The 27,796-nt window shown below is 37.4% G+C and overlaps 2 non-coding genes across 2 annotated transcripts; one reads left to right on the top strand and one right to left on the bottom strand.

Moving 5' to 3' along the window:
- Window positions 1–2,244: 2,244 nt before the first annotated feature.
- On the bottom strand, window positions 2,245–2,351 carry LOC121204306 (small nucleolar RNA R71). The gene has a single exon (XR_005899234.1). It is a non-coding gene; the product is annotated as a small nucleolar RNA R71 (small nucleolar RNA).
- An 8,572-nt stretch (window positions 2,352–10,923) lies between these two features.
- Window positions 10,924–11,029, top strand: LOC121204442 (small nucleolar RNA R71). The gene has a single exon (XR_005899367.1). It is a non-coding gene; the product is annotated as a small nucleolar RNA R71 (small nucleolar RNA).
- The last annotated feature ends 16,767 nt before the right edge of the window (window positions 11,030–27,796 follow it).

Genomic DNA, 27,796 nt, shown 5'->3' with positions numbered 1-27,796 from the left:
TGAGTGAATCTTTAGTTAGGATGTAAAACTTTGTGATATTCTGAATTAAAAGTAATTACTTAGATGAGGGAAGACACCTATGTTTTCGGAATAAAATGCTCAACTTGGAATGATTGAAACTTTTATGTTCTTTTAGTTAAATTCTTAATGTATGATTACCTATGGATTAATTTGAGATATTATTGATAGAAATTATAAGTTGAGAACGATTTATTTTGATTATGAGTTGAGAATTTTGCTTGAGAACAAGCAAATGCTTAAGTGTGGGGGTATTTGATAAACCGTAAATTATACACATTTTACCCCATGTTTAATGCATTTTATGGATGATTTCTCATTATAATTGGTGAATTCAATGCTTCTAATGCTTTAATTTCATGTTTTATACTTAGGAGAGCATAGGAGAGTGAAGGGAACGAGAAATGGGCCAAAAATGGAGAAAATGGACCAAAGTACGAAATCAACAAGGCTTGGACCTCCTCACACGGGCAAACCACACGGCCGTGTCAATCTCGCAGAATTGGAGCATGACTCACACGGATGTGTCCCTGCCAAGCCCAAGTTAAGTCCAATTCGGAAAAGGATACTTTTGAGGGCTTGTAGGCATTCCAAAGCTTATAAATACACCCTAGAAGAGGAGAAAAGGGAGGACGGAGAAGGGGGTAAGGAATTACCCCAAGGAAGCCGATTGATCCATCTCAGAAGCTGGATTCATCATCAAGACTAAAGATCTCTCCTCAATTTCCCTTCAAGAGTTTTGGGTTTTCTTTATGTTTTACATTCTTTATTCTTCGGAGATGTTTTCTTATTTAGTTATGAACTAAATCCCCTAAATACCTAAGGGGAATGAAACCTAAGACAAATCTTGTTATTATTTTCTGAATCATATGATAAATATTTAACTTGTTCTTAATTATGTGCTCTTAATTCTTATTTTGATATCCCAGGATACTGATTCAAGACATGCTCTTATTCAGAGGAGGAATAGACCCTATCTAAGAGTACTTTTGTCATAATTAAGCGGAGTTGATTGCACACCTAGAAATAGGGTGACAAGATTTTGTCAGATTAGGGTGAAACCTAATAAGGGGATCCATAGATCGAGTTAATGCAACCCTAGAGTGTTAATTAGAGAAAAGTCTCAGTTATTCAATCTAGGGATTAGACGTTATTAGTCTTGAATAGGGATAATAACATAACTTAGGGATCTCTACGGAACAAGTTGAATGAATAAATCATCCGATTCGGAGCCAGAATAACAAGTAAAGTCTATGTGAATTTTTCCTTAGGTATTGTCTCAAGTCAATCGATTTTCCCAAAAGCAATTCCCCAATTCTTTTCTCTGTGCAGTCTTAGTTTAGATAATTAGTTAATTAAAACAAATAAAACCCCTTTTATTCTTAGGCTAGATAATAAAAAGATAGTTATTACTGGTACTTTTGGTTCCCTTGGGTACGATATCCTGGTCTTGTCATTACTATACTATTGTTCGATAAGTGCGCTTGCCTTTTTGTCATGATAATAGTTAGTCTAGGTTTGATCTTCATTATAAATATTTATAACTTGTTACGAATCACGTGATCAAGTTTTTGGCGCCATTATCGTGGAACTAAGATATTAAGAACGCTTAATTTTTATTACTTTAGCCATTTATTTTTCTTGCAATTTAATTTAATTTTACTATTATTATTTATTAATGTACTTTTTCTTTCTCTTGGCAGGTTTTTAGAGTTTATGACTAGAAGAAACCCGTGGGACCATTACTTTTTGACGAAGAAATCGAGCAAGAAGACGACACTCAACCCCAACCGACAAGATGGCTGAAAACCAAGGCAATCAGCTACCTCCTGCAATTGTGGCTAATCAAAATCCTGCTCCACGCACTATGTATGATTATGCTAAACCTTCTTTAACAGGAGCTGAATCTAGCATAGTTAGACCTGCTGTAGCTGCAAATACTTTTGAATTAAAACCTAACACTCTTCAGATGATACAACAGTTTTTCAGTTTGATGGTTTGCAGGATGAAGATCCCAATGCTCACTTAGCAAACTTTCTGGAATTTTGCGATACATTTAAAATCAATGGCGTTTCTGATGATGCCATTCATCTTCGATTATTTCCTTTTTCATTGAGGAACAAAGCTAAACTGTGGTTGAACTCGTTACCACGAGGGTCAATTATTACTTGGGAACAAATGACCGAGAAATTTTTACTAAAATATTTATCGCCGGCTAAAACGGCTAAATTACGTAATGATATCTCTTCTTTTGTGTAGATGGATTTAGAAACACATTACGATGCATGGGAGAGATACAAGGACTTACTAAGAAGGTGACCTCACCATGGGTTACCGCTTTGGCTGTAAGTACAAACATTCCACAATGGTCTAAATCCCTCGACTCGACAAATGGTTGACGCAGCTACTGGCGGAACTATCAACAACAAAACACCTGAAGAGGCTTATGAATTCATTGAAGAAATGTCACTGAATAACTATCAGTGGCAAGTCATGAGGACTAAGCCAACAAAAACAGCCGGCGTTTATAACGTCGACTCAGTTACTATGCTATCAAATTAGGTAGAACTTCTCAATAAAAAGATTGATGGTTTACTTGGTTCTATGCAGATACATCTAGTAATGAGGTGTGACTCAAGTGGAGGAGGTGTGCATACCTAATATCAATCCTTCAATCCCACAATCGAAGAGGAACAAGTCAACTATATGGGTAACAATAACTTTAGATCTCAAAATAACCCATACAGTAATACTTATAATGCAAGTTGGAGGAACCACCCAAATTTCTCCTGAGGTGGTCAAGGAAATCAAAAGCCACAAAATCCTCAGGGTTTTCAACAGCCACCTTATCAACAAGATAAGAAACCGAACCTTGAAGAGATGCTCTCAAAATTCATATCAATGTTAGAAACCCGTTTCCAAAATATCGAGACATCATTTAAAAATCAACAAGCATCGATCCAAGGACTCAAAACTCAGATAGGCCAGCTATCCAAACTAATCTCTGAATGACTACAAGGTAGCTTACCAAGTAATACTGAACCTAACCCAAGGGAACACCTCAACGCAATTAGTACTCAAGATAAGGAAGGATTCATTGCGCCTGAGCCAGAATTGCTGCAAGGAATTGTGGTGAGTAAAAGTAAAAGTGAGGTAAGTCAAAACAAAATGGTGAATGATGAATATAAACCTCGTGTCCCATACCCTAATGCGACGAGGAAAGACCGCTCAGACGAACAATTCGGTAGATTTCTCAAACTTTTGAAAAAATTACATATTAACTTACTGTTTATTGAAGATTTGTCGCAGATGCCAAATACAATGAAATTTTTAAAAGAGCTTTTAGTAAATAAGCGGAAGTTGGACGAAGCATCACATGTAGAGCTAAATGCAGTCTGCTCAGCTATTCTACAGAATAAGCTACCCCACAAATTGAAAGATCCAGGGAGTTTTACAATTCCTTGTTTAATTGGTAGTTTAGATATAAGTCATGCATTAGCTGATTTAGGGGCTAGTATTAACGTTATGCCTTACAAAATGTTTAAGCAACTAGGTCTTGGGAAACCTAAACAAACTAGGATGAGCATTCAATTGGCAGATAAAACTATAAGATTCCCTAGGGGTATTATTGAAGATGTACTCGTGAAAGTAGATAAGTTCGTATTCCCCGTTGATTTCGTTGTTCTAGACATAGAAGATGATAATAACACCTCTTTGATTTTAGGAAGGCCCTTTCTAGCAACTACTAAAACAATTATTGATGTTGGCACAGGTGAGCTTACACTTCGTGTGGGAGATGAAACAATCACCCTTCAAGCTCGTAATTCTGGCATCACATCAAACATTGAAGGTAATAGTCCACACCAATATACTAAAACTGACAATATGACTTTGCAGAAATTAAGCTTCAAAGAAGTTCACGAGCCATGTTCCAAAAATGATAGAGGACACATTCATGAAGAACGAAGGCTACGGATAGAGGAGCTAGATGAATGGCGAGCACACAAACCGAGAACACATGATAAATCGAAACTATGCCAAAATAAGCCCGACACCTCTCCTCATCAACTTAAGGTTGGAGATAAAGTCTTACTAGATACCGCAGATCCCCATATTGTCACTACCACACCGAATGAGGAAATCCCTCTTACGGTACCCAGTATTTTTCCATTCGGTACGGTAGAAGTGAGTCACCCTAAGTTCGACACTTTTAAGGTAAACAACTCCTGATTAAAACCCTATTTTGATGAGATTGATAGCAGGAATGAGGAGTATAAACTCCTCGAACCACCTTGACCATTCACTAGAGAGGTAAGTTGAGCTTAGACTATAAATAAGCGCTTCTCGGGAGGCAACCCGAGCACTGACATATTTTGATTTCTTTATTTTTAATTTCTAACACTTTAAATGATTAACTTTATCTTTGAATTGCAAAGTTTTTCAGCACACAGGACCAGACACACGGGCGTTCTTAAAGCCGTGTCCAAACAGGGGAAGAGATACGGTCGTGCGATACAGCTGTATGGAAGCAGGACATGATTTCCCCAAAACATGGGATGTGATAAATCCCCATGGCCATGCGACATGGCCGTGGGTGAACTTGATAGGTGAACACGGGTGTGCCAGGGGTAAGGCTCGATTCTATTTCTTCAACATGGGCTGGAGACATGCCCTTGCCATTAAGTCATGGACAACAATACACGGGCATGGTACCCTAACACACGGGGGTGGGAGAAGTGAACAAAGCTCGGCATGACCGTACGACATGGCTGTGTGTTACACACGCCCAAGACACACGGGCGTGGGATAGTAGCCGAGGATGACCTAAATCGTAAAATTCAAAAAACAAGGGCTCACCCTCAGAGTACATTGGCGTGGCCCTAGGCCGTGTGGTCCTCCCCTATATAAGCAAACCACTATTCATCTTCTTCCTCCTTTCAAAACCCTAGCCGAAATCTACCCTTCTCCACTCCCTAATCCCTATTCTAGACACCATTCCCCAGATTCTCATTTCCTCAACCCCCAAACCATCCTAAAATCCACTTCCCCTACATTAATCCTCACTTTCCCATCTCTTTTCCCTCCATCTTCCTTCCATACGGTTGTATCTCCTGCCACGCCCGTGTGCAGCCTCGAACTTTGTTTTTAAAGCTCAATCTCTTTCCCTTAGTGCCTTCCATGTCATCTTCAAGAGGAAAGAAAATCATCGTACCAGCCTCGAAGAAAAAGAAGGAAGTGCCATCTTCCGCGGGTCCACATCTCATCGCGAACCATCCAGTGATGAAGATGTTTAGAAATATTTATTTTATTATTTTATGTTTTTAATTTTTTTAAACTACTTTTTATTTTTTATTTTTATTTTTATTTTTTAGCAGATTTAGAATTTTATTATAAAATTCGGTTATTTCTTTTCGAGTACTTATTCTTTCTACTAACTTCTAAAAAGTTCCTGATTTTATCCCAGTTATATAGAGCTTTTAAGCTCATCCTCACATAGGAACTAAAACTCCACCGAGAAAGGTTCTCCACGACTGCCATGTCTTGCTCGACCACGACCATAGCTACCACTAGATATAATATTCTTTTGGCGCAGGACTTATGGCCTAATGAACCTTTACGACCGCCGGAGTATCCTCCTCCATTCTCGAACCGATCACTATCCAAAACTCTAGTTCGAGGAATTCATCATACAGGAAGTTTCACTTCTCTCCCTATCTTATTCTTATACTCTATTATCTATCTTTATACATTGAGGGTAATGTACATCTTAAGTGTGGGGGGTATTTATTTCATTATCAGAAATATCCTTGAATAATCATCTTGGTCTCTTGAAAAAACTCTTATATCATATTTAGGATAAATTTTAATTAATTTATGATTTTGATTGATATATCTTAAATTAAAACATAGGGATTTATGCATTGATTATTTAAAATTTAAGACAATAGAGAATCAAGCATGATGAGTTGATTTTTAAGAATTTAAAATCTTAGGTTGTTTCCCCAAGTCTAAGTATTACTTTGAATTGGAATTCACGAGTCTAAACATCAAAAAGCCATAATTTTTGTGAGAATTTTGAGCCTTTTGAGCATCTATTCATCCTTTCATGCTCACTTTTACTATTGCTTTGAGTGCGTCAGTATTGAACTGTTATTTTAGAACTTGCTTGATTATGCATGTCGAGACCACACCATTTGATTTGATATATCAAAATGATTAAGACACTTAGGATTAACCCACTCATGCCATGAAAAGCATACCTCCACGATTAACCCCTAGTAAATCCCCTTGAGCCTAACAAACCATTTCTTCTATTACCCTAAATATTAACCTTTAACTCATTATTGTTGAAATCCTCTAAATTAATCCCTATTTTTGTCGAGATTTGAGTTGAATAGATTTCCTAGCTATGTTTTGTTCTTGATATTTAGTCTATATTATTTAACTTGTTCTTAAAAAAAAAAAGAACAACTATGTATGCATATCTGTAATTTCATGTTCTGAGAGAAGCTTTGTTGTATGCAAGTGAAGATTAACTCTTTTTCTAGTTAGGCAACTTTTCAATTCAATCTCGATTCTAACCCTTTCTTTCAGTTTGTGACCACACTCCCTAACCAAGCCTCATTACAACCCTTTAAAGACCTTTTGATTGAAGTATCATTTTGAATTAAAGTGGTGGAGATTTGATTTTCATGCAAGCCTATGGTAATGACTTTCCATTATTGACTATTGAGTACTTCCTTTATTGTCCTTAAAACACCTCGAGTGATTTGAGTGAATCTTTAGTTAGGATGTAAAACTTTGTGATATTCTGAATTAAAAGTAATTACTTAGATGAGGGAAGACACCTATGTTTTCGGAATAAAATGCTCAACTTGGAATGATTGAAACTTTTATGTTCTTTTATTTAAAGTCTTAATGTATGATTACCTATGGATTAATTTGAGATATTATTGATAGAAATTATAAGTTGAGAACGATTTATTTTGATTATGAGTTGAGAATTTTGCTTGAGAACAAGCAAATGCTTAAGTGTGGGGGTATTTGATAAACCGTAAATTATACACATTTTACCCCATGTTTAATGCATTTTATGGATGACTTCTCATTATAATTGGTGAATTCAATGCTTCTAATGCTTTAATTTCATGTTTTATACTTAGGAGAGCATAGGAGAGTGAAGGGAACGAGAAATGGGCCAAAAATGGAGAAAATGGACCAAAGTACGAAATCAACAAGGCTTGGACCTCCTCACACGGGCAAACCACACGGCCGTGTCAATCTCGCAGAATTGGAGCATGACTCACACGGATGTGTCCCTGCCAAGCCCAAGTTAAGTCCAATTCGGAAAAGGCCACTTTTGAGGGCTTGTAGGCATTCCAAAGCCTATAAATACACCCTAGAAGAGGAGAAAAAGGAGGACGGAGAAGGGGGTAAGGAATTACCTCAAGGAAGCCGATTGAACCATCTCAGAAGTCAGATTCATCATCAAGACAAAAGATCTCTCCTCAATTTCCCTTCAAGAGTTTTGGGTTTTCTTTATGTTTTGCATTCTTTATTCTTCGGAGATGTTTTCTTATTTAGTTATGAACTAAATCCCCTAAATACCTAAGGGGAATGAAACCTAAGAAGAATCTTGTTATTATTTTCTGAATCATATGATAAATATTTAACTTGTTCTTAATTATGTGTTCTTAATTCTTGTTTTGATATCCCAGGATACTGATTCAAGACATGCTCTTATTCAGAGGAGGAATAGACCCTGTCTAAGAGTACTTTTGTCATAATTAAGTGGAGTTGAATGCACGACTAGAAACAGGGTGACAAGCTTTTGCTGGATTAGGGTGAAACCTAGTAAAGGGAGAACCCTAGAGTGTTAATTAGAGAAAAGTCTCGGTTATTCAATCTAGCGATTAGACATTATTAGTCTTGAATAGGGAAAATAACATAACTTAGGGATCTCTATGGAACAAGTTGAATGAATTAATCGTCTGATTCGGAGCCAGAATAACAAGTAAAGTCTAGGTGGATTTTTCCTTAGGTATTGTCTCAAGTCAATCGATTTTCCCAAAAGCAATTCCCTAATTCTTTTCTCTGTGCATTCTTAGTTTAGATAATTAGTTAATTAAAACAAATAAAACCCCTTTTATTCTTGGGCTAGATAATAAAAAGATAGTTATTACTAGTACTTTTGGTTCCCTTGGGTACGATATCCCAGTCTTGCCATTACTATACTATTGTTCGATAGGTGCGCTTGCCTTTTCATCGTGATAATAGTTAGTCTAGGTTCGATCTTCATTACTTGTTACGAATCACACAATCACCTGTGTGCCCTAATTTTTGGCCGTGTGTTTCACGAATTTTAAAATTAAGTGCGTCTGACATTCGCCCCACGCCCGTGTTCCTTGGGCGTGTGGAGTTGCAGCGGCTAGGATTAGGGATTTTTGGGGAGGGAGATGATGGCGTTTATATAGATTTTGGGGCACACGGCCGTGTCTTATTTCGTTCACTTTTCCCACGCCCATGTTTGATAGCCCACACCCGTGTTCTTATCGACAGTGTCGACCACGGGTGAATGACACTGGCGTGTCGCACTCCCGTGTTAAATTCTTAGTTTCAACCATGATTTCAAGGCACGAGCGTGTCTTACGCCTGTGTTGTTTTGACAGTTTCACCCACGGCCATGTCACACGGTCGTGGCGACTTATCGCATCCCATGATGGAGAAATTTTTTTTCCCTATTTTCATACTGCCATAGGCACGCTCGTGTGCCTGGCTGTGTGGATGGGAAAACCCTGTGTTTCAGGACTCAGTTAGTAAGTTAGATGTGAAAAACTAGAATTCAAATAAATCATTACTGTTAATGCTCGGGTTGCCTCCCGAGAAGCGCTTATTTATAGTTTAAGCTTGACTTACCTCTCTGTTGTGTGATCATAGTAGCTCGAGGAGTTTACACTCCTCATCCCTGCTATCAACTTTATCAATATAAGGTTTAAGACGAGTATTGTTTACTTTAAAAGTGCCGAATTTGAGTTACCGCGACTGCACCATATGGGAAAAATATTGAGTACTGTGAGAGGAATTTCTTCGTTAGGTTCAGAAGTGGCAATACGAGGGTCTGCTGCATCTAGTAGTACTTTATCTTTAACCTTAAGTTGATTTGGTGTGTCATTGAGCTCGTCATGGTGTGGTTTTGGTTTATCGTGTGTCCTTGGTCTATGTGTTCGCCATTCATCCAATTCCTCGATTTGTAGCCTTCGCTCTTTATGGATAGGTCCTTTGTTGTTGTTTGAACACGGCTCATATGCGTTCTTCGAAACTATTTCCTACACAGAGGGTTTCACTACATGATCAGTACTAGTAGAATAATTTATACAACCACCTTCAATTTTTGATGTGTTACTCGAATTACGAGCTTGAAGGGTGATTGTTTTGTCTCTCACACGAAGTGTGAGTTCACCTATACCAACATCAGTAATGGTTCTAGCAGTCGCTAAAAAGGGTCGTCCTAAAATCAAAGGTGCGTTACTATCCTCTTCCATGTCTAGAACAACAAAGTCTACTGGGTATATAAATTTATTGATCTTAACAAGAACATCTTCAATGATACCCTTAGGCAATCTAATGGTTTTATCAGCCAATTGAATGCTCATCCAAGTTGGTTTGGGCTTCCTAAGACCTAGTTGTTTAAACATTTTGTAAGGCATGATATTGATACTAGCCCCTAAATTAGCCAAGGCATTATTTACATCTAGGCTACCAATTAAACAGGGAATCGTAAAACTCCTTGGATCTTTTAATTTGTTGGCCAGGTTATTCTGTAGTATGGTTGAGCAAACCACATTTAGTTCCACAAGCGACGCCTCATCCAACTTCCACTTATTTGTTAAAAGCTCCTTTAAGAATTTGACTGCGTTTGGCATCTGCGAAAGAGCTTCAATAAACGGTAAGTTAATATGTAACTTCTTTAATAATTTAAGGAATTTACCGAATTGTTCTTCTGTGTGGTCTTTCCTTATCGTGTTTGGGTATGGCACATGGGGTTTGTACTCTTTACTTACCGATTTTTGGTCATTATGGTCCACCTCACCCTTTCCTTTACTTACTACAGTTTCTTGCCTCTATTCTGGTTCAGGTGCAACTAACCCTTCCTCATCTGGAATGGTAATTGCATTGATTTGCTCCCTTGGGTTAGATTCAGTGTTACTTGGTAGGCTACCTTGTGGTCGTTCAGATATCAATTTAGTAAGCTGACCTATCTGAGTTTCGAGCCCTTGGATTGACGTTTATTGATTTTTAAGTGCTGTCTCGGTATTCTGAAAATGAGTTTCTGGCATCGAGATGAATTTTGTTAGCATCTCTTCAAGGTTCGGCTTTTTCTCTTGTTGGTAGGGTGGTTGTTGGAAGCCTGGAGGTGGTGGTGGTCGCTGATTTCCTTGGCCTCCCTATGAGAAATTTGGGTGGTTCCTCCAACCTGCATTGTAAGTATTACCATAAGGATTATTTTGAGATCGAGGATTATTACCCATGTAATTTAACTGCTCGTTCTCTATGTTATGGCCATAGGGTGGGTAATCTGGATTGCTCGATCCACCTCCACTTGTTTCGCACTGCATTATTGGGTGAACCTGTGAAGAACTAAGAAAACCATCAATTTTCTTATTCAAGAGTTCTACCTAATTAGAGAGCATGGTGACTAAATCGACGTTATAAACGCCGGCTGGTTTTGTTGGCTTTGTCCTCATAACTTGCCACTGATAATTATTCAGTGACATCTCTTCTATAAATTCATAAGTATCTTCAGGTGTCTTATTATTGATAGTTCCGCCAGCGGCTGCGTTGATCATCTGTCGAGTCGAAGGATTTAGACCATTATGAAATGTTTGAACCTGTAGCCAGAGTGGTAACCCATGGTGAGGGCATCTTCTCAAGAGGTCCTTGTTTCTCTCCCATGCATCGTAGAGTATTTCTAAATCCACTGCACAAAAGAAGAGATATCATTACGTAATTTGGCTATTTTAGTCGGCGAAAAATATTTTAGTAAAAACTTTTCAGTCATTTGTTCCCAAGTAGTGATTGACCCTTGTGGTAATAAGGTCAACCATTGTTTAGCCTTATTCCTCAACGAAAAGGGAAACGACCGATGGTGAATGGCGTCATCAGAAACGTCATTTATTTTAAAAGTGTTGCAAAATTCTAAGAAATTTGCCAAGTGAGTGTTCGGATCTTTGTCTTGCAAACCATCAAACTGAACAAATTGCTATATCATTTGAATTGTGTTAGGTTTCAGTTCAAAAGTATTTGCAGCTACAGCAGGTCTAACTATGCTCAATTCAGTTCCTGTTAAAGAAGGTTGAGCATAATCATACATAGTGCGTGGAGAAGGATTCTGAGTAGCAGCAATCGCAGGAGGTAGCAGATTTTCTTGGTTTTCAGCCATCTCCTCGGTTGTGGTTGAAGTATCATCCTCTTGCTCTTCCTCTATGTATCGTAAGCTTCGCCTTATTTCTCTTCAGTTTTTGAGAACTGTGCGATCGATCTCACTATCAAACAGTAATGGTCCTGACGGATTTCTTCTGGTCATAAACTAGAAAAACCTATCAGAAGAAAATAAATGAAGAATTAGAGAAGAAAAATAAAAATTTAAATTGCAATAAAAGTAAAATGGCTAAAGTAATAAAAATTGAGTGTTCCTAATATCCTAGTTCCCCGACAATGATGCCAAAAACTTGATACGTGATATTCGCGACAGGTTTTAAATATTTATAACTAATCCTTCTTGAAACTAACTATTATCACGATGAAGGCAAGTGTTCCTATCGAACAGTAGTATTGCTTTAGCAAGATCGGATTGTTGAACCCAAAGGAACCAAGAGTACTAGTAATTACCTTCTTTTTATTATCTAGCCTAAAAATTAAGGGATTTGGTCATCTAAACTAATTACTAAACTAAAAGTGCACAGAGAGAAATTGAGGGAAAACTTTTGGGAAAATTCGATTGATTAAGACAATACCCAAGGAAAAATCCACCTAGACTTCACTTGTTATTTGATTCTGAATCAGACAATTTATTCATTTGACTTGATCTGTAGAAATCCCTATTATCTCTCTCGAGACTAATAATGTCTAACCCTAGGTTGATTAATTGAAATCTCTTTCTAATTAACACATAGTGTTCCAGTAACTCGATCTATGGATCCTCTTATTGGGTTTCACCCTAATCCGGCAAAATCTTATCACCCTATCTCTAGGCGTGCAATCAACTCCGCTTAATTATGACAAATTTACTCTTACACAGGGTCTATTCCTCCTCTAAATAAGAGCATTAACTAGAATCAATATCCTGGAATATTAAAACAAGAATTAAGAACACATAATTAAGAATAAGTCAAATATTTATCATATAATTCAGATAATAATAACAAGATCTGTCTTAGGTTTCATTCCCCTTAGGTATTTAGGGGGTTTAGTTCATAATTATAGAAGAAAATATCTCAAAAGAATAATGAATACAAAACATAAAGAAAACCCAAAACCCCTGAATGGAAATTGAAAGGAGATCTTTAGTCTTGATGATGGATCTGACTTCTGAGATGGACTAATCGGCTTCCCTTGAGTAATTCCTTGCCTCCTATTCTGCATCTCCTTCCTAAGTGCCTCATCAAGTGTTTAAATAGGCTTTAGAATGCCTAAGAGCCCTTAAAATTGCCCTTTTTCGAATAGGGTTATACTTGGGCTTGGCAGGGACACGCCCGTGTGTGATTACTCCAGCCCGTGGTCAAGGCTGTTGAATAGGCACGGGTGTGTAGTCAACCCGTGTAAGTTATGCTTCGATCCTGCCAAAGGGACACGGCCGTGGGACACGCCCGTGTGAGGAAGCGCAGGCCGTGTTGATTTCCCATGTGGGTCGTTTCTCGCTCTTTTTACTCTCCTTTGCTCACCTAAGTATAAAACATGAAATTAAAGAATTAGGAGCATCAAATTCACCAAATCTAAGGAGAAACCATCCACAAATGTGCTAAGCATGGGATAAAAACATGTATAAATTACGATTTATCATGCGTTCCATTGTCACGAACAATTAACTTGAAACTTCCCTTAACATTCCTATCAAAATTTCGCAAATCTTGATCCTTTTTGGACACCCACCCAAAAACTTGCTTTGCAGCTCCAACTTCAGTTTGTGAAACCTTAATTTCCTTAAGAACTTTGTCTTTGTCAACTATTTCATCGAAGTTTGCAGTAGTGTGAGTCACTAGGTAGATTTGAATATCACGATGTAGACTAAAGCGAAACCTTTGACAACAGTCCTTCTCTTATTGGCTTAGTCACAGATATTCCACCTCGTACTCAGCCATAGACAGCTCACCTTGCACAAGGTTGATGAATTCACGCTTGTGAGCTTCTAAATATTGGTAACTCATGAATTTCTATTTTGAAAGTTTCCAAGAAGAAATCACATGTCAACTAGTTCACAGTAGTTCCTTACTTTATGGTATTCCACAAACGATGGGCTTTACCGGTGAGTAAGGACATAGGGCATCCTGATTTCTCCTCGTCAGAACACGCCATCTGCTCAAGGATTTTCCTAAAACCATTAAACCAATATTCAGCCTTAGTAAGATCAGATCCTTTAACAGTACTAAATTCCTTTCCACCTAGTGCTCACAGATGCTCCTGTGGAAATCCACGGTTCGCAAGTGCAGTGTTGGTACCAGCAACTCACTGAAAAGCCCCAATCATTGCTTGCGCTAATGGCTCCATGTCATCCTCCAAGATGTTTACCCTGTAAGGTTGCTCTTGTGTGGCTAAAGTCTGGTCAGCTTTTAAGGGGTTGCAAGTTTCATTCACACGATTTGCATTCACTCTATGGGGAGGCATTCTTGCTTACTCTAAACGTAAACAAGATCCTATCTTAGGTAAGACATCAAACACACTTAACTGGGTATCCATAACTTAACAGACAAATTTTTGAACACAGTTCACACATAACAAACATACAAACGAAGATAGTTTGCACTTTGACAAACTTACATGCAAACACAGTTCACCAAAACACAACTTACTTATTAGAATGGCGAACAATAGAAGGATGATTTGAGGCGTAATCATACAAAAGATACAGCTAAACCAAGGCAATGTTCCTAGTCCTACCCCTTTCAAACAATTGCACAAATATGCATAGTGTAACACCCCTTACCTGTATTCGACATTGGGATATGGTTCGAGGCGTTACCAGACTTAGACATAAACATCCATATAAAAACCAAGTCATAAAATTTGGTCCAAATCAAATTCATCCAATCACATGCAAATTGTCCCTTATAATGGTCAACAAGACCCGAAACATACATCAGAAGAGGTTCGAGACTAAACTAAGAACCTTCGAAACCTTTAAAACACTTAAGAAAATTTTCTTGTTTAGAGAGTCACACGCCCGTGTAGCTTGGAACACTTTCGTGTCCTTAGCCTGTGTAACTTTCTGACTATGACGTGATCCACAAAATAAGGTCACACGACCAAGTCACACGCCCATGTGCTTAGACCATGTGGCGAATTAAATTCGACATATTAGGTGTAGACTTCACACAGCTTGGGCACACACCCATGTCTTAAGATCATGTCCTTCACACGGCCTTGTCTCTGCCCGTGTGTTTACTACTGGGCATTCTGTTTTGCATAATTAGGGTGTAGGGGACACACATCCGGATCACACGCCCATATGGCAGACCGTGTGTCACACACGGCCTAGACACATGCATGTGTGTCTAATAGTGTGGACAATTTCTAGGCTATTTTCCTAGCCATTTGCCACCCTTAAGCACTCATAAAATTACACTCACTTCATGGCATGCAACATGGCACATTTGATTGCTCAAACTTTCACATTCATGAGTAAACTATGACTTAGTAAAGTCAACATGTCACCCATTCAAATTATCATACTTTCATATGACATTCCAAACCAATTTCATGTTTATGTATCCTCTTTATCAACCTATCTTTAAGTTACACATTTTCACCACATTTATTGCATACTTATTAACGATATTTCATTTACCAAATGTACATGCCATCCATCATACTCATCAACCACAATCAATCATAACCATATTAAAGCATCAACACATTTGCATGCATGCATCGATAAATAGGGCTACAACCTAGAATAATCAATATGAGCCACCTCTCATAGCCATATACAAAATAATCATGATACCATCATAAGCCAACACAATTGGCTAATTAATATGACACATAACAAAAAGGCCAAGACTCTATACATGCCATATTCAAAACAATAAGGCTAGCTATACCCAAATGTTCAATTAATAGTGTGATCCTGCCTCCGACGTCTTTCAATCCCTGAGCTAACTTGGTGAAACTATAAAAGATAGAAGAGAAAGGGGGTAAGCATAAAGCTTAGTAAGTTCACAAGCAAATAATATGCATCTTAAACCAATATAAATCATGTATTTAACATAACGAACATCACCTTGCGTTTTATCAAATCTCATGAACTTATTTCTCATATATATATATGTATGCATGTTCTTACCACAAGCTCATCATATTTCATGTCATTCACATGAGTTCGATGTAAGCTCATCATATTTCATGTCATTCACATGAGTTCGATGTACATACCTGTGCCACTTGAACATAATAACTTACTTTCTTGTCTTGGTGAAATCATTAAGATCGCTTATTGAGCTTCTCTTGAACTACCTGTTGAATACTCGGAATACTATGAGATACATAGGAAACTTGCACCTAAGTGCCTCATATGTAGCCAATGCTGCTCCATATCTCAGACCACATGTTGCTCACTTAAGAGTTACTCATGGGACTGCTCATACAGGCCGTCAGGTATCTGTAACACATGCCAGACTACCTTGCCATTTAATAGCATATACGAGATCAGTACCTGGATGCCAAAACATGTGTCATACATATCACGAACTCAGACACAACTCAATGAGTTCGAATGTCACAAATATAATGAACTCAGACACAACTCAATTAGTTCAGATTACATAATTCCTAGTGACATGTCACTTGTATCCTAAACTATTCCTAAGGTTCAAACGGGATTCTTCGATACCACATTTCTATTGAACTGGCTCGTAGTGTCGATTTCAATGCTTATAGCACCAATCACATACTCATGGAGTAGTTAAGGCATCACTCATAATAGAAATGTAAACATTTAAACACATGGCACAACATCTCATTAATTATATACATACTTACCATACATGTAATATCAGGCATTTAAAGAATGGTACATGTTGCATTATTTGCAAATGAACTTACCTCAGTACAAAATGATAGAAACGAGCCTAATCCTCGTAAACCTTGTTCTTCCCCCGATTAAGGCTCGAATCACGTTTTTCTTGATCTATAATGCCAAATTTAACTTTCTCGATACACACATTACTCATATCGATTCATAACATATACTTTGGTAAAATTACCTTTTTACCCCTAACTTTTCACTTATTTACACATTAGTCCCTAAGCTTGTAAAATGAAATGCATGAAATTTCTTAGTTATCCAAGCTTAGCTGATTCATATTCTAGCTCATATTAGCCCATATTTTCCTTTATTTCAAATTTCTACTAATTTTTTACACAAACAAGTACTTTTTACGTGTTTTCACTAAAAATCATTTCGCAAAAGATGTTTATCACACATCAAACATTCATATTCCTCTATTGAACATCAAAATACAACCATGTTACATATGGGTCAAATTTCATACATGAACCCTAGCTCAAAAAAATAGTGGGAATTGTAACATCCCGAATTAGGGCCTAGTCTAAACAGTGGTTTTAAGACCACAAATCTGAGATAGAAATAATTATTATATGATTCTTATGAGGTTTATGATATGAATGCATGCTTATGTGAGAGTTTCATGAAGAAATTCTATGTATAAAATGTCTAATTGAATTTTAGGGACCAAATTGAATAAGATGCAAAACTTGTATTCTAGAAACTTTAAGCATGAAATTGCTTTAGTTTTGTAACACCCTAAAATCGGCCCAGACGTTACGACTGAATTCAGCGTGTCACATTGAAGCATTACTAAAAAGACATGTTTTAGCTAAAGTCTTTCTTAGTGTTTAATATCCTCGTTATAGAATAAAGTGAATAGAAGCTGTGCACAAGGTAGGATGCCACAAAAGAGGAGGTGAGTCAATTAGACTACTTAAGTACCTAGCTCTCCACGGATCCAATCCTAGACATGCACACAATCATTGCCACACTTTAACCGAGTGCTTGTTCTTGGAAATCGATTCGTTTAAAACCATTTTAAAAGGTTATTAATTTTGAAAACATTTTTATTGTGGAAGCTTTGCCATGTTATCACGATATTTTGAAATCAAGTAACCTTTTTAAAATGCGCCCTAGAGCTATTAAACTTCAACAATTAAATCAATATCATGCCTAAGCTAACAAAACATACTTAAATAATTAAAAATAATTAAAGCGGTCTTATTACAACTTAAAACCCAAAGTAAGTAAAGAAAATAAGTGCTGATCAAAACACATGAAGAAAACCAAATTTGCAGAACATGTGGCCACTTTGAATCCCTCACGGCTCCAAGTCCACTATGATTGGGGATTACCTGCATGGATGGAAACAAGGGGTGAGTTTGGAAAACTTAGTTTATAAAATAATCCAACCATAGTCCATATCAGTTCAAACCACAGAAATAGATTAAATTGGGCCTTACCCCTATATAGAATTCAGAATGAAGCCCATAGGCCCATAACAGAGACCGAACGGATATATCATGTATGCAAAAAACCCAACCCATATCCATCCGTATACACCCCTGTACCAACCTTACACCATGTGGGGAGACTACTGGACCCACCCATCCGCTACACACCACAGAATTTGTAGCATGGCTACCGGAACAGATATTGTGACAGAGTCACTAGATACAGATATTGTGGCAGAGCCACCAGAACAGATATCTGTGGCATAGCCACTAGAAACAGATAATTGTGGCATAGCCACCAGAACGCTTCCTCCATCAATATAACCCATATCCTATGCAACATATATACATGCCATAGCATACAACATACAGAATCCGATTATCATGCATTTCAGAAAAAATTAACCTTAGGGGTATAATGGTCATTTTGCATACTTAGGGGTATAATGGTAATTGTCATACTTAGGGGTATTTTAGTAAATTTACTATTTTAAGGTTTCCATGCATATTATAGCCATTAACGTATTAACAGAAACACTTACCGAGCGTTTTTACCAAATTGGGCCCGTTGGCCCATTAACCCGTTTTCGTCCCATTAAGCCCAAATATACCGTAGTGCACGAAATTGCGCAGTCTGCAATCTTACCACTTGAGATTACCAAGATTAACAAACAAACCATCTCACGAGTGCTCGCACGCTCGTAAGTCCATAAAACGCCGGCTCTTCGGCATTTTGGCTTTTCGGCTTTTGCCGATCTAGTCTATAAGTGGGTGTCGTTTACACACCTGATCTGTAACGATATGTTGGCAAGATCTACACACGAGTTACCTACAATCGAGTTAAACGTCAGTATACATATAAAAAACAAACTACGTACTAGTCCCCTTACCATATTCGGCCAACATAGCCTTAGACCTTAAAGTTCTTATCTTTCTGCCAAAGTATGGACTAGATCTAGATGTCCAACCGAGTTAGCCTTCAAGCCCTTCGCTGTACGCCCCCTTGTCTATGCTAGTTCATACAAAACAAAAATAAAGAGGCAAAAATGCCCTTAGTCCCAACGTTAGCCACCTTTAAGGGGTTTCGGCTTTTCCTTAAAATATAAGTAACTAACGAAAGTTGTTCGAATACTTACCAATCGTTGTTCTACCCAAAAGAGTATTCTTATCTATGGTATTAATCTCGATCTACCGGAGTTAGAAGAAACAGGTTCAAGTAGCCAAAGATTTGGCTTTCTACACCACAAGTATGAAGGTTTCGGCTTTTTAAAGAAAAAGGGAAAGGGTTCGGCTATAGCAAGATTCGGCCTCCTAGATGTGAGGGAAATACATGAAGAGAAGAAGAAAAGGAATATGAAAGATTTAGGTTTGGCCAAGGGGTAATCGGCAGCAGGTACTTGGTTTTGAGAGGAAACAGGGATAAAGAAGATGAGAGTCGACAAGAAAAGAAAACTGAAAAGAAGAGGGGAGTAGATGAGAGAATTCGGTTCTTGAAGAAGAGAAGTTGGCACAGGTGTAGGGTGTAGGTTTTGGCTTCTAGTAAAAGAAAGAAAAAGAGAAGACCCAATCCCGAGAATACAAAAAGAATTTGGTAGCGCCAAGTCCAAATGCTAAAATTCCCCACACTAAATGACCTAGCCGAATTTGCCTATACCAAAGACCCTTGGCCGGCCAACTCTTGCTCCTCAAGAGTCCAACATTTAGCCAACACCAAGCTCCTTGATCAGCTCCTAAATTTCCTCCCTTATCTCTCCCTTACCCAATCCTCTGAACAGCTCAAACTCTTCCTAACAGAGTTCCACCTACGTTCCAATACCTACCTTACCTGTTCACAAAAATAAATACCCTATTTAACTTACCTTGCGACTTGAACCTTGTCTCCCCCTAAACCTCCACACGTCACTTCCCAAACACCTATGTGGCGTCACATGCCACTTTACCACAGATCTTCTTGTGCCATATTTTACCACCTTTAATTTAAAAGTCCACAACGCTAGAACCCTCTCTCTCTAAGATTGAAAGTTCAGAAATTGCCTCGAACTAAATTTAATCTTAGGCCTTCTAAAGGCCCACTAACACACCCAGACATGCATCAAACAATCAAAAACAGAACTTTTAAAGTTCATTGAAAAAATTCACAGAAATCCCAGAAATCACAAAAATTGGGGTGTTACAAGTTTATGAATTAGAAGGTCCTAATTAGTAATTTGACCAATTTTATAATTTTGGACAAAAATAGGCATGCATAGGAAAAAGTTGAAAGAAAGGTACAAAGGGTATTTTGGTCATTTGGTAAACAAAAGAATAAAAAGGGAAAAATAAGTGAAAAATGTGCTCATCTTCTCCCAGTGATAGTCGAATTTTTCAATAGCCATAGCTAGGGTTTTGTTCAACATTTCAAGCTTGATTGTAAGTGCTCCCTAGTCCCATTTTTAAAGTTATTTGTATTTTTGAAGTCTTTGAAGCATGATTTACCCATTTCTAGCTATATTTTGAGCTAGTTATATTTTAAAGTATAAATGTACATATGGTAAGTAAGTCAGAAGGTTTAAATGATGAATAATCCTTATGTATGTGTTACAATGCCTTTGCATGTTAATTGCTTACTATCATTGCATATTATTTGTATGTGGACTTACTAAGCTTTAATGCTTACCCCCTTTCTTTCCATCCTTTGTAGTTTCACCAAGCTAGCTCGGGGATTGGAAGCTATCGGAGTATTTGATCATGCTATCAAAAGAATATTGAGTATAGTGAAACTGTTATTTTGAGCATGGCATGTATAGGGGACTTGTTCATTTTGTGATCTGTGTCATTATGGCATGTATAGGGGACTTGGTCATTTTGTGATCTGTGCCATGCTATTTGGCCAAGTTATGAAGGCCTATGATGTTGATAATTCATTTTGTAATAGCCATGTGTTATGGCTTATAAATGATTATTGGGTTGTAATGTCTAATTATCCATGCATGCATGTGTTAATGCCTTGATGATATGCTATGTGGTTTGTTTGATGGATATGTAATGAGGAATGAATTAAGTACTAGGAAATAAGGAATGACTTAATGACTTAAGATGACTATAGACATGAATGTGTAATTTGAGGTTATGGTAACAAATTTAATTATGCATGAAATTGGTGTGGAACGCTTCGAAATGGTGTGACTAATTGAATGTGTAATAGAATGACATTATGAAGGTGCGAAAGTGCCATGATGTTGAATATTTGAGTGTCTAAATATGTCATGTTGCATGCTATGAAATATGTTTGAGTGTATGAATGATTGAGGGTGACAATTGGCTTGGAAAATAGCCTTTAAATGGTCCACATAGGTAAACACACGAGCATGTGTCTAGACAGTGTTTGAAACACGGACTGCCCCACGGGCGTGTTGAATGGCCGTGTGTCCCCTACACTTAAATTTTACAAGTCAGTATGCCCAGTAGTAAACACATGGGCTAAGACACGGGCATGTGTCTCTACCATGTGAGAGGCTCGGCCTACCCATATAGGTGTGTACTCTGGCCGTGTGAAGTTTGCACCATTTTATGAAAAATTCATTTATTTTTAATTGACCACATAGTCTGGCCACACGAGTGTGTGATACGACCGTGTGACCCTAAATTGGTGCTGGCGTCATAGTCAAAGAGTTACACGGCCGGAAGGCACAGTTGTGTTGAGAGTACACGGGCAAGTCCCTTGTCTTACACGGGCGTGTGACTTTGTATTAGGGAAAATTTCCCAAACTTTTTGAAAATTCTCAGTTTAGTCCTGAACTATCCTCGATGTATGTTTTGGTCCTCGTAGGCCCGTATAAGGGATGATATGCATGTGTTTGAATGTTTTTGAATTGGTTGAAATTTTATGGCTCGATTTTACGTGTCTGTGTATGTTTAAGTCTAGTAATGCCTCGTATCCTATCTCGATGTTGGACACAGGTAAGAGGTGTTGCATTTAGTGGTATCAGAACTACGATTTAATCAGTTCTCGGGCTACGCAGCATGTGTTTGAGTCTAGCTATACATGCCATATATATTATGATAGTGTGATGGCTCTTGACAATTTTAAAGTGTGTTTTCATATAGCAAATAGATCCCGATAGAGTAGTGGCAGACGATGTAGAAAGTAACATGCTTGCTCCCGCTGAAGGGGTGGTGCCATCCGAGAGTAGACCCGAAACTGTCAGTAGAGGAGAAGGAGGTAGAGAATCCTTTCTCAACATGATGAATACATGGTATACAGAGTTCGTTTGAACGAACCCAAATGTTTAACCTTCCCTAAACCTTCGACCCGTACCAGTAATGTGACACCCCTAATTTGACCCTAGTCGAAAAGTGGTTTCGGGACCACAAAATCAAGTCATAAAAATAATTAGCCGTCATATTTTATGACTATTATATGTGAATATGAATGTGTGAAAGTTTTAAGCTTTGATTTAGTAAATTGCATGTGAATTTAGTCGATGGGACTTATGTGTGACACTTTTAAAATGTGATAGTTAATCTATAAGGCTCAATTAGTGCATGTCATATGAATAAAGGGTTTGCATGTCAAATATCCCTTATGAATGAGTAGTGGCCGGCCATGGATGGGTCATTGAGGATAATATGAATTCTTTTATTAGCACTATGAGTTTAGAAAATAAAAGAATGAATTAAGAATGATAAAACATGAGGTGAGTGGGAGGAGAAACCAAAGTTGTCTCCCCTTACTCCCCATTGCCGTGACTTGTGAAAGGGGAGGAAAAACAAAATCCTTTCTTTGTTGTTCATCATGGCCGAATAGAAGAAACAAAGGAGGGGAAGAATTTTTGGTCACTTGAGTCATTAAAAAGGTTAGTATATTATGTCAAATTGTGAAATTTGATCTTGTTTTAGGTAAATAATCATGACTCTTACTTAGCCCATGCTAAAAATTTGTAATTTTGATGGATGATTGGAGCATTCGGCTAGGGTATAAAGGAAAGAACACCAAAGGCACTCGGTCATTTGGTGTTGGGAATTAAGGAGAGATTTCATGTATTTTATTTTTAATATTTGCGAAATGTTGTTAGTTTTGAAGCTCACAACATGACCCATATGTTAATTTTTGTGAATTTATTTCATAAAGCATTCGGTCATGGCTTCAAGGATTAGATTGTGGATGTTTGATGATAAGTGTTTATGGATGAGGATAGACTAATTAAATTTGCTATGAGGGGCAAGTTTGAGTAAAATATCATTCGGTTATTAAAGTGAAGTATGAAACTTGTGCTTAATTGTGGAATGCTATAATTAAATTGCTAATATATGTTTATATACTTGCCGAATTTGAATTAAGGTGAAAGACGAGGTAAAGAATGAGTTTGAGTTGAAAATTTATAATTGTAATTAAATTGATAGCATATATTTATATATTAGCCAAATATGTGCTAAAATGAGAAATGAAATGAAGGATTAAGTTTGAATATTATTTGAGTGGTCTCAAGTATTGAAGCAAGCCCATGGCAAAATCTAGTTAATGGAAAAAGATGACATTCGGCCAAGGAAGTTTTGTGATAGTATTTTTTTTTTTGGCTAAGGATGCTTTGTATGTTATGCATGATGTGTTTAATGTCTTGATGAACAAGTAGTCATTAAATGAGGCTAAGCTTGTGAAATTATGAGTTTGAATGCATATATTCGGCCATTAAACATGTGCTTAATTGTTGATGAATGGTTGTAAAGAAAATACATATAGGTCAAATATAGCCTTGGATAAGAAGATTTTATGTATTGAATTTGTAACATGGTTATGCCGATTGTGAACATGTGATAAAGAATTATTCAAATGGTTGTTTAAATAATATTCGGTTTATTAGTATATGCATAATTAGTTAAAGTGTAAACTTTGCATGTGTATTAAAGGTTTTTATGTGATATTCAGCCTTGGGAAATCTAAGCTTATAAAGGTTTGAATGTTAATTGGGTTGTCTCTTTAATGGCCGAATGTGCTAAAAGCTAATGCATGATTTAGTTTAATCGATGTAATGATACAAATTATAATATAATCGAATGTGGTTTTACACAATAGTGATGTGATAAGTTTAAATTTGGTTCATTAGCTCAAGAACTCAAGGAAACAAAGTCGGATCGTGGAAAAAAGGGAAATTGGTCGAATAGTCGGAATTGACGTACATTAGCAATCGAGGTAAGTTTTAAGTATTAATGCCTATAATGTGATTGAGTATGATATGTTAAGCACATATTAAAAGAATCATAACTCTATTGTAAATCTTTATGCATATAGCCTAATGGTTATTATGAAGTATAGGTAAGTTATTGATATGATATGTTGCCAAATGGATATGATATTATGAAGTGCTGAAAGGATATGTTAGAAGAGTAAAATTGTGATAAACCTGCTCAGGACAGCAGCAGTAACATGAATTCAGAAAATCACCATAAATTCATGGATTTGAATTAGAGGCTGAATGAGACATGAAATTAAAGCTTAATGAGTCTAGTTTCTTATAAAAGAAACCGTGTAAACAAAGGAATTTCTGATAATGAGGAATTTGATTCGTAGTGAAGAGTGGTCAGATTAGTCAAACAGTGAAACAGGGGAAAACTTAAGAAAAATCTGGTGTTGATTGGCCCAACCTAAAATTCTGGAAATTTCATGGACGGAAGATATACGAGTCTATATTCAGGAAAAATTAACGGCAAGTGATTTGGAGTTTTGTAGCTCCATTTATAAACAATTTAGTGACCATTGCTCAGGAAAAACAGCTCGTAGTGAATATGTGATGTTGTTGTAAACATGGATAAAACTTGTTTTAGTTACTCATAAGCTATTGATTAAACCCATACTTGAATTCTAAATCATGATATTGTAAGCTTATGATAATTCGAATATGAAATGATAGTATGGCGTAAAATTGAATTATTCATTGGAAAGTGATGGATGTAGATTCGGTCAAGCCCAAGTCTGTACATGATAGTATATGTGGTATGTGAAGTCTAATTGAATAAAAGTGAACATGTATATGTGTGATAAAGCCGAATGGCCAATGTGATGAAAGTGAACATGTATATGTGTGATAAGGCCGAATGGCCAATGTGATGAATGTGAATAGGTGTATGTGTGATAAGGCCGAATGGCCAATGTGATGAAAGTGAACGTGTGTATGTGTGATAAGGCCGAATGGCCAATGTGATGAAAGTGAACATGTATATGTGTGATAAGGCCGAATGGCCAATGTGATGAAAGTGAACGTGTGTATGTGTGATAAGGCCGAATGGCCAATGTGATGAAAGTGAACATGTATATGTGTGATAAAGCCGAATGGCCAATGTGATGAAAGTGAACATGTATATGTGTGATAAGGCCGAATGGCCAATGTGATGAATGTGAACATGTGTATGTGTGATAAGGCCGAGTGGCCAATGTGATGAATGTGAGCATGTGTATGTGAGATAAGGCCTAATGGCCGATGTGATGAATGTGAAAGTGTATAAATGTGATAAGTCCCGAAGGGCATTTGTGTCAGTACTATATCCGGGTTAAAACCCCGCAGGCTTTATGCGAGAATATTATCACTGATTAATGTTCGTAAGCTTCGTGCTCGTATTATATCCGGGCTCTAAAGACCCGATGACTGCGTGTGGGAATTTTGTCCGGGTAAGACTCGATAACTTCGTGTGGAGATTATGTCCGGGTAAGACTTCGTAATAAGATTTGCTTATAAATATATTCAATGCGAAAGGTTAAACAGGTATGTACTCCAAGTCTATATGTGAGCTTGATTGCACTAAATCATAAGGTAGTTATGTGATGCATGTGAGAGCAATCTATGAGACTACTCTTATGAGTATGTGATATCGGATCAGTGTGAGGGGTGATGGGAAATCATACGATATATCTATGTCACATGAGCTCACTTTTACGTGAAAGTTTATCTGCCTATTGTATATGATGAGACGTGCGTATTCGGAAAAGGGATGGTATGCCCGAAGGAAGAGTGAAATAAAAATACGAACAACTATGTTATAATTTGATTGTTATCTATTGCCACTGCTTAAAACTTACTAAGCATTGTAATGCTTACTCCGTTTACTCTGTTTCCTCTGTTTTATAGATCTCATTGCGAAGCTACAGGCTCGGGATCGTCAGCAACTAGTCACACTATCACTATCCACGGTTTGGTACTGCTATGTTTTGGATTGTCTTATGGCATGTATAAAATAGACTAGTGGCGGAAGAATATTTTGGTTAATGTATATAGCCATGCGAAAATGGCTTACATATGTTTGAGCATAATGTTATAATCATTTGGTATGGAATGGTTAATCACTATCATAATTTGTGCTATTCATGCTAAAGGGGCTAGTTGAATCATAGAAACTATTAAATAGGTAAAGTCTACCTTAAAGGCAGATGTTGGCAGCAGCAGTGATGTAGATTTGGAAAATCACTAAAAATAGTATGATTGGAATTAAATAATGAATAAATTATGTAAACGAACCTTGATGAATCTATTTTCATAGGGAAGTAACGAAACGATCATATGGACAGTATGTTAAGAGTTATTGAGGTTCTCGTGGACAGGGCCAGAACGGTTTCTGGATTCCCTGTTCCGACTTTGGAGATTTATTATAAATTAACCAGAGATAATTAGGAGTCATGCTATATATGTACAGATTCCTCTCTGAGTCTAGTTTCTATAGAAACAAACGACATCAGTATTGAAGCTCTGTGCAGGGAGATATCCAATTCGTAATGCGCAAGGGTCAGTGTAGTCGATCCCTGTAACATGGGAGACTTTGACTAATAAACTGTACTAATTGGCCCGACCAAAAATTCTAGAAAAAATATGTAGATGGGAGTATGAGTCTAGTTTCAGGGAAAAATCACGAAACTGATTTTCGAGTTGTGAAACTCAAGATATGATTTTTAAAGCGACTATTACGCAGATTGGCAGTGTCTGGAAAATTTTTAAAAAAAGTCTGTTAACACCTCGTGTTCGACTCCGGTGACGGTCTCGGGTTCGGGGTGTTACAAGTAATGCCTCAAAGTATGGATTTCTTGAGATTCTCTAGAACACCTGTTGATAAAATTCGGAAGCATGGTGCTGAGGAATTTAGGACAAATGCCAATGATAACCTTGAGAAAGTAGAGTTTTGGTTAGAGAACTCGATACGGGTATTCGATGAATTATCCTGTACCCCCAAGGAATGCTTAAAATGTGCCATATCTTTGTTGAGAGATGCGGCGTATCTCTGGTGGAGAATGCTAATATTTGTGGTACTAGTTTACTTGGGAATTATTTCAAGACGAATTTCAAAACAAATACATTAGTGAACGGTTAATCGATCAGAAGCGTAAGGAATTTTTGGATTTGAAATAAGGTCGTATGACATTTAATGAATATGAGAGAGAATTTGTCAAACTCAGTAAGGACACTCAGGAAATGTATCTTCCAAGGCTAAGATGTGTAGAAGATTTGAAGATGGACTTAATGAGGATATTAAGACGTTAGTTGGCATTCTTGAGTTGAAGGAATTTGTAGTACTCGTCGAACGAGCTTGTAAAGTCAAAGAATTAATCAGAAAAGAGAAAAGCCGAGTCTGAGGCAAGAGATACAAGAAAGAGGCATATGGGTAAGTTATTGCCATCTCAGTCTAAGAAATCTAGAGAGATGTACTCTCGTTCACGTGTGTCAGCTGGACATTTATATGGGAATCATAGAAAGCAAAATTTGGGTTTTAGATCTCAAGCTACATCTGTGGCAAGTGTGGGTAACGCCAAACCTTTCAAACCTGAGTGCCCGTAATGTGGGAGATATCATTTTGGCACTTGTAGAGTGAGTGAAGGATCTTTTTTTAATTGTGGTCCTCAAGACCACTATATTAAAGGCTGCCCCGAGATGGTAGAGAAAGAAAGATTTCAGAATTTAAGACCGAGTGGCACAACTTCTAAGGGAAGACCCTCGAGAAATGCCGGGAGTCGGTCCAGTAGTAAGAATGTGACACATGATACAATAGTGACGTCTTCGGCTAGAGCTTCGACTAGAGCCTATGC

Source organism: Gossypium hirsutum, chromosome A07 (genome assembly GCF_007990345.1).
Source record: "Gossypium hirsutum isolate 1008001.06 chromosome A07, Gossypium_hirsutum_v2.1, whole genome shotgun sequence".
In the NCBI taxonomy this organism is placed as follows: Eukaryota; Viridiplantae; Streptophyta; class Magnoliopsida; order Malvales; family Malvaceae; genus Gossypium; species Gossypium hirsutum.
The sequence above is the reverse complement of the archived record's forward strand: the minus strand, read 5'-3'. Positions and strand labels throughout refer to the sequence as shown.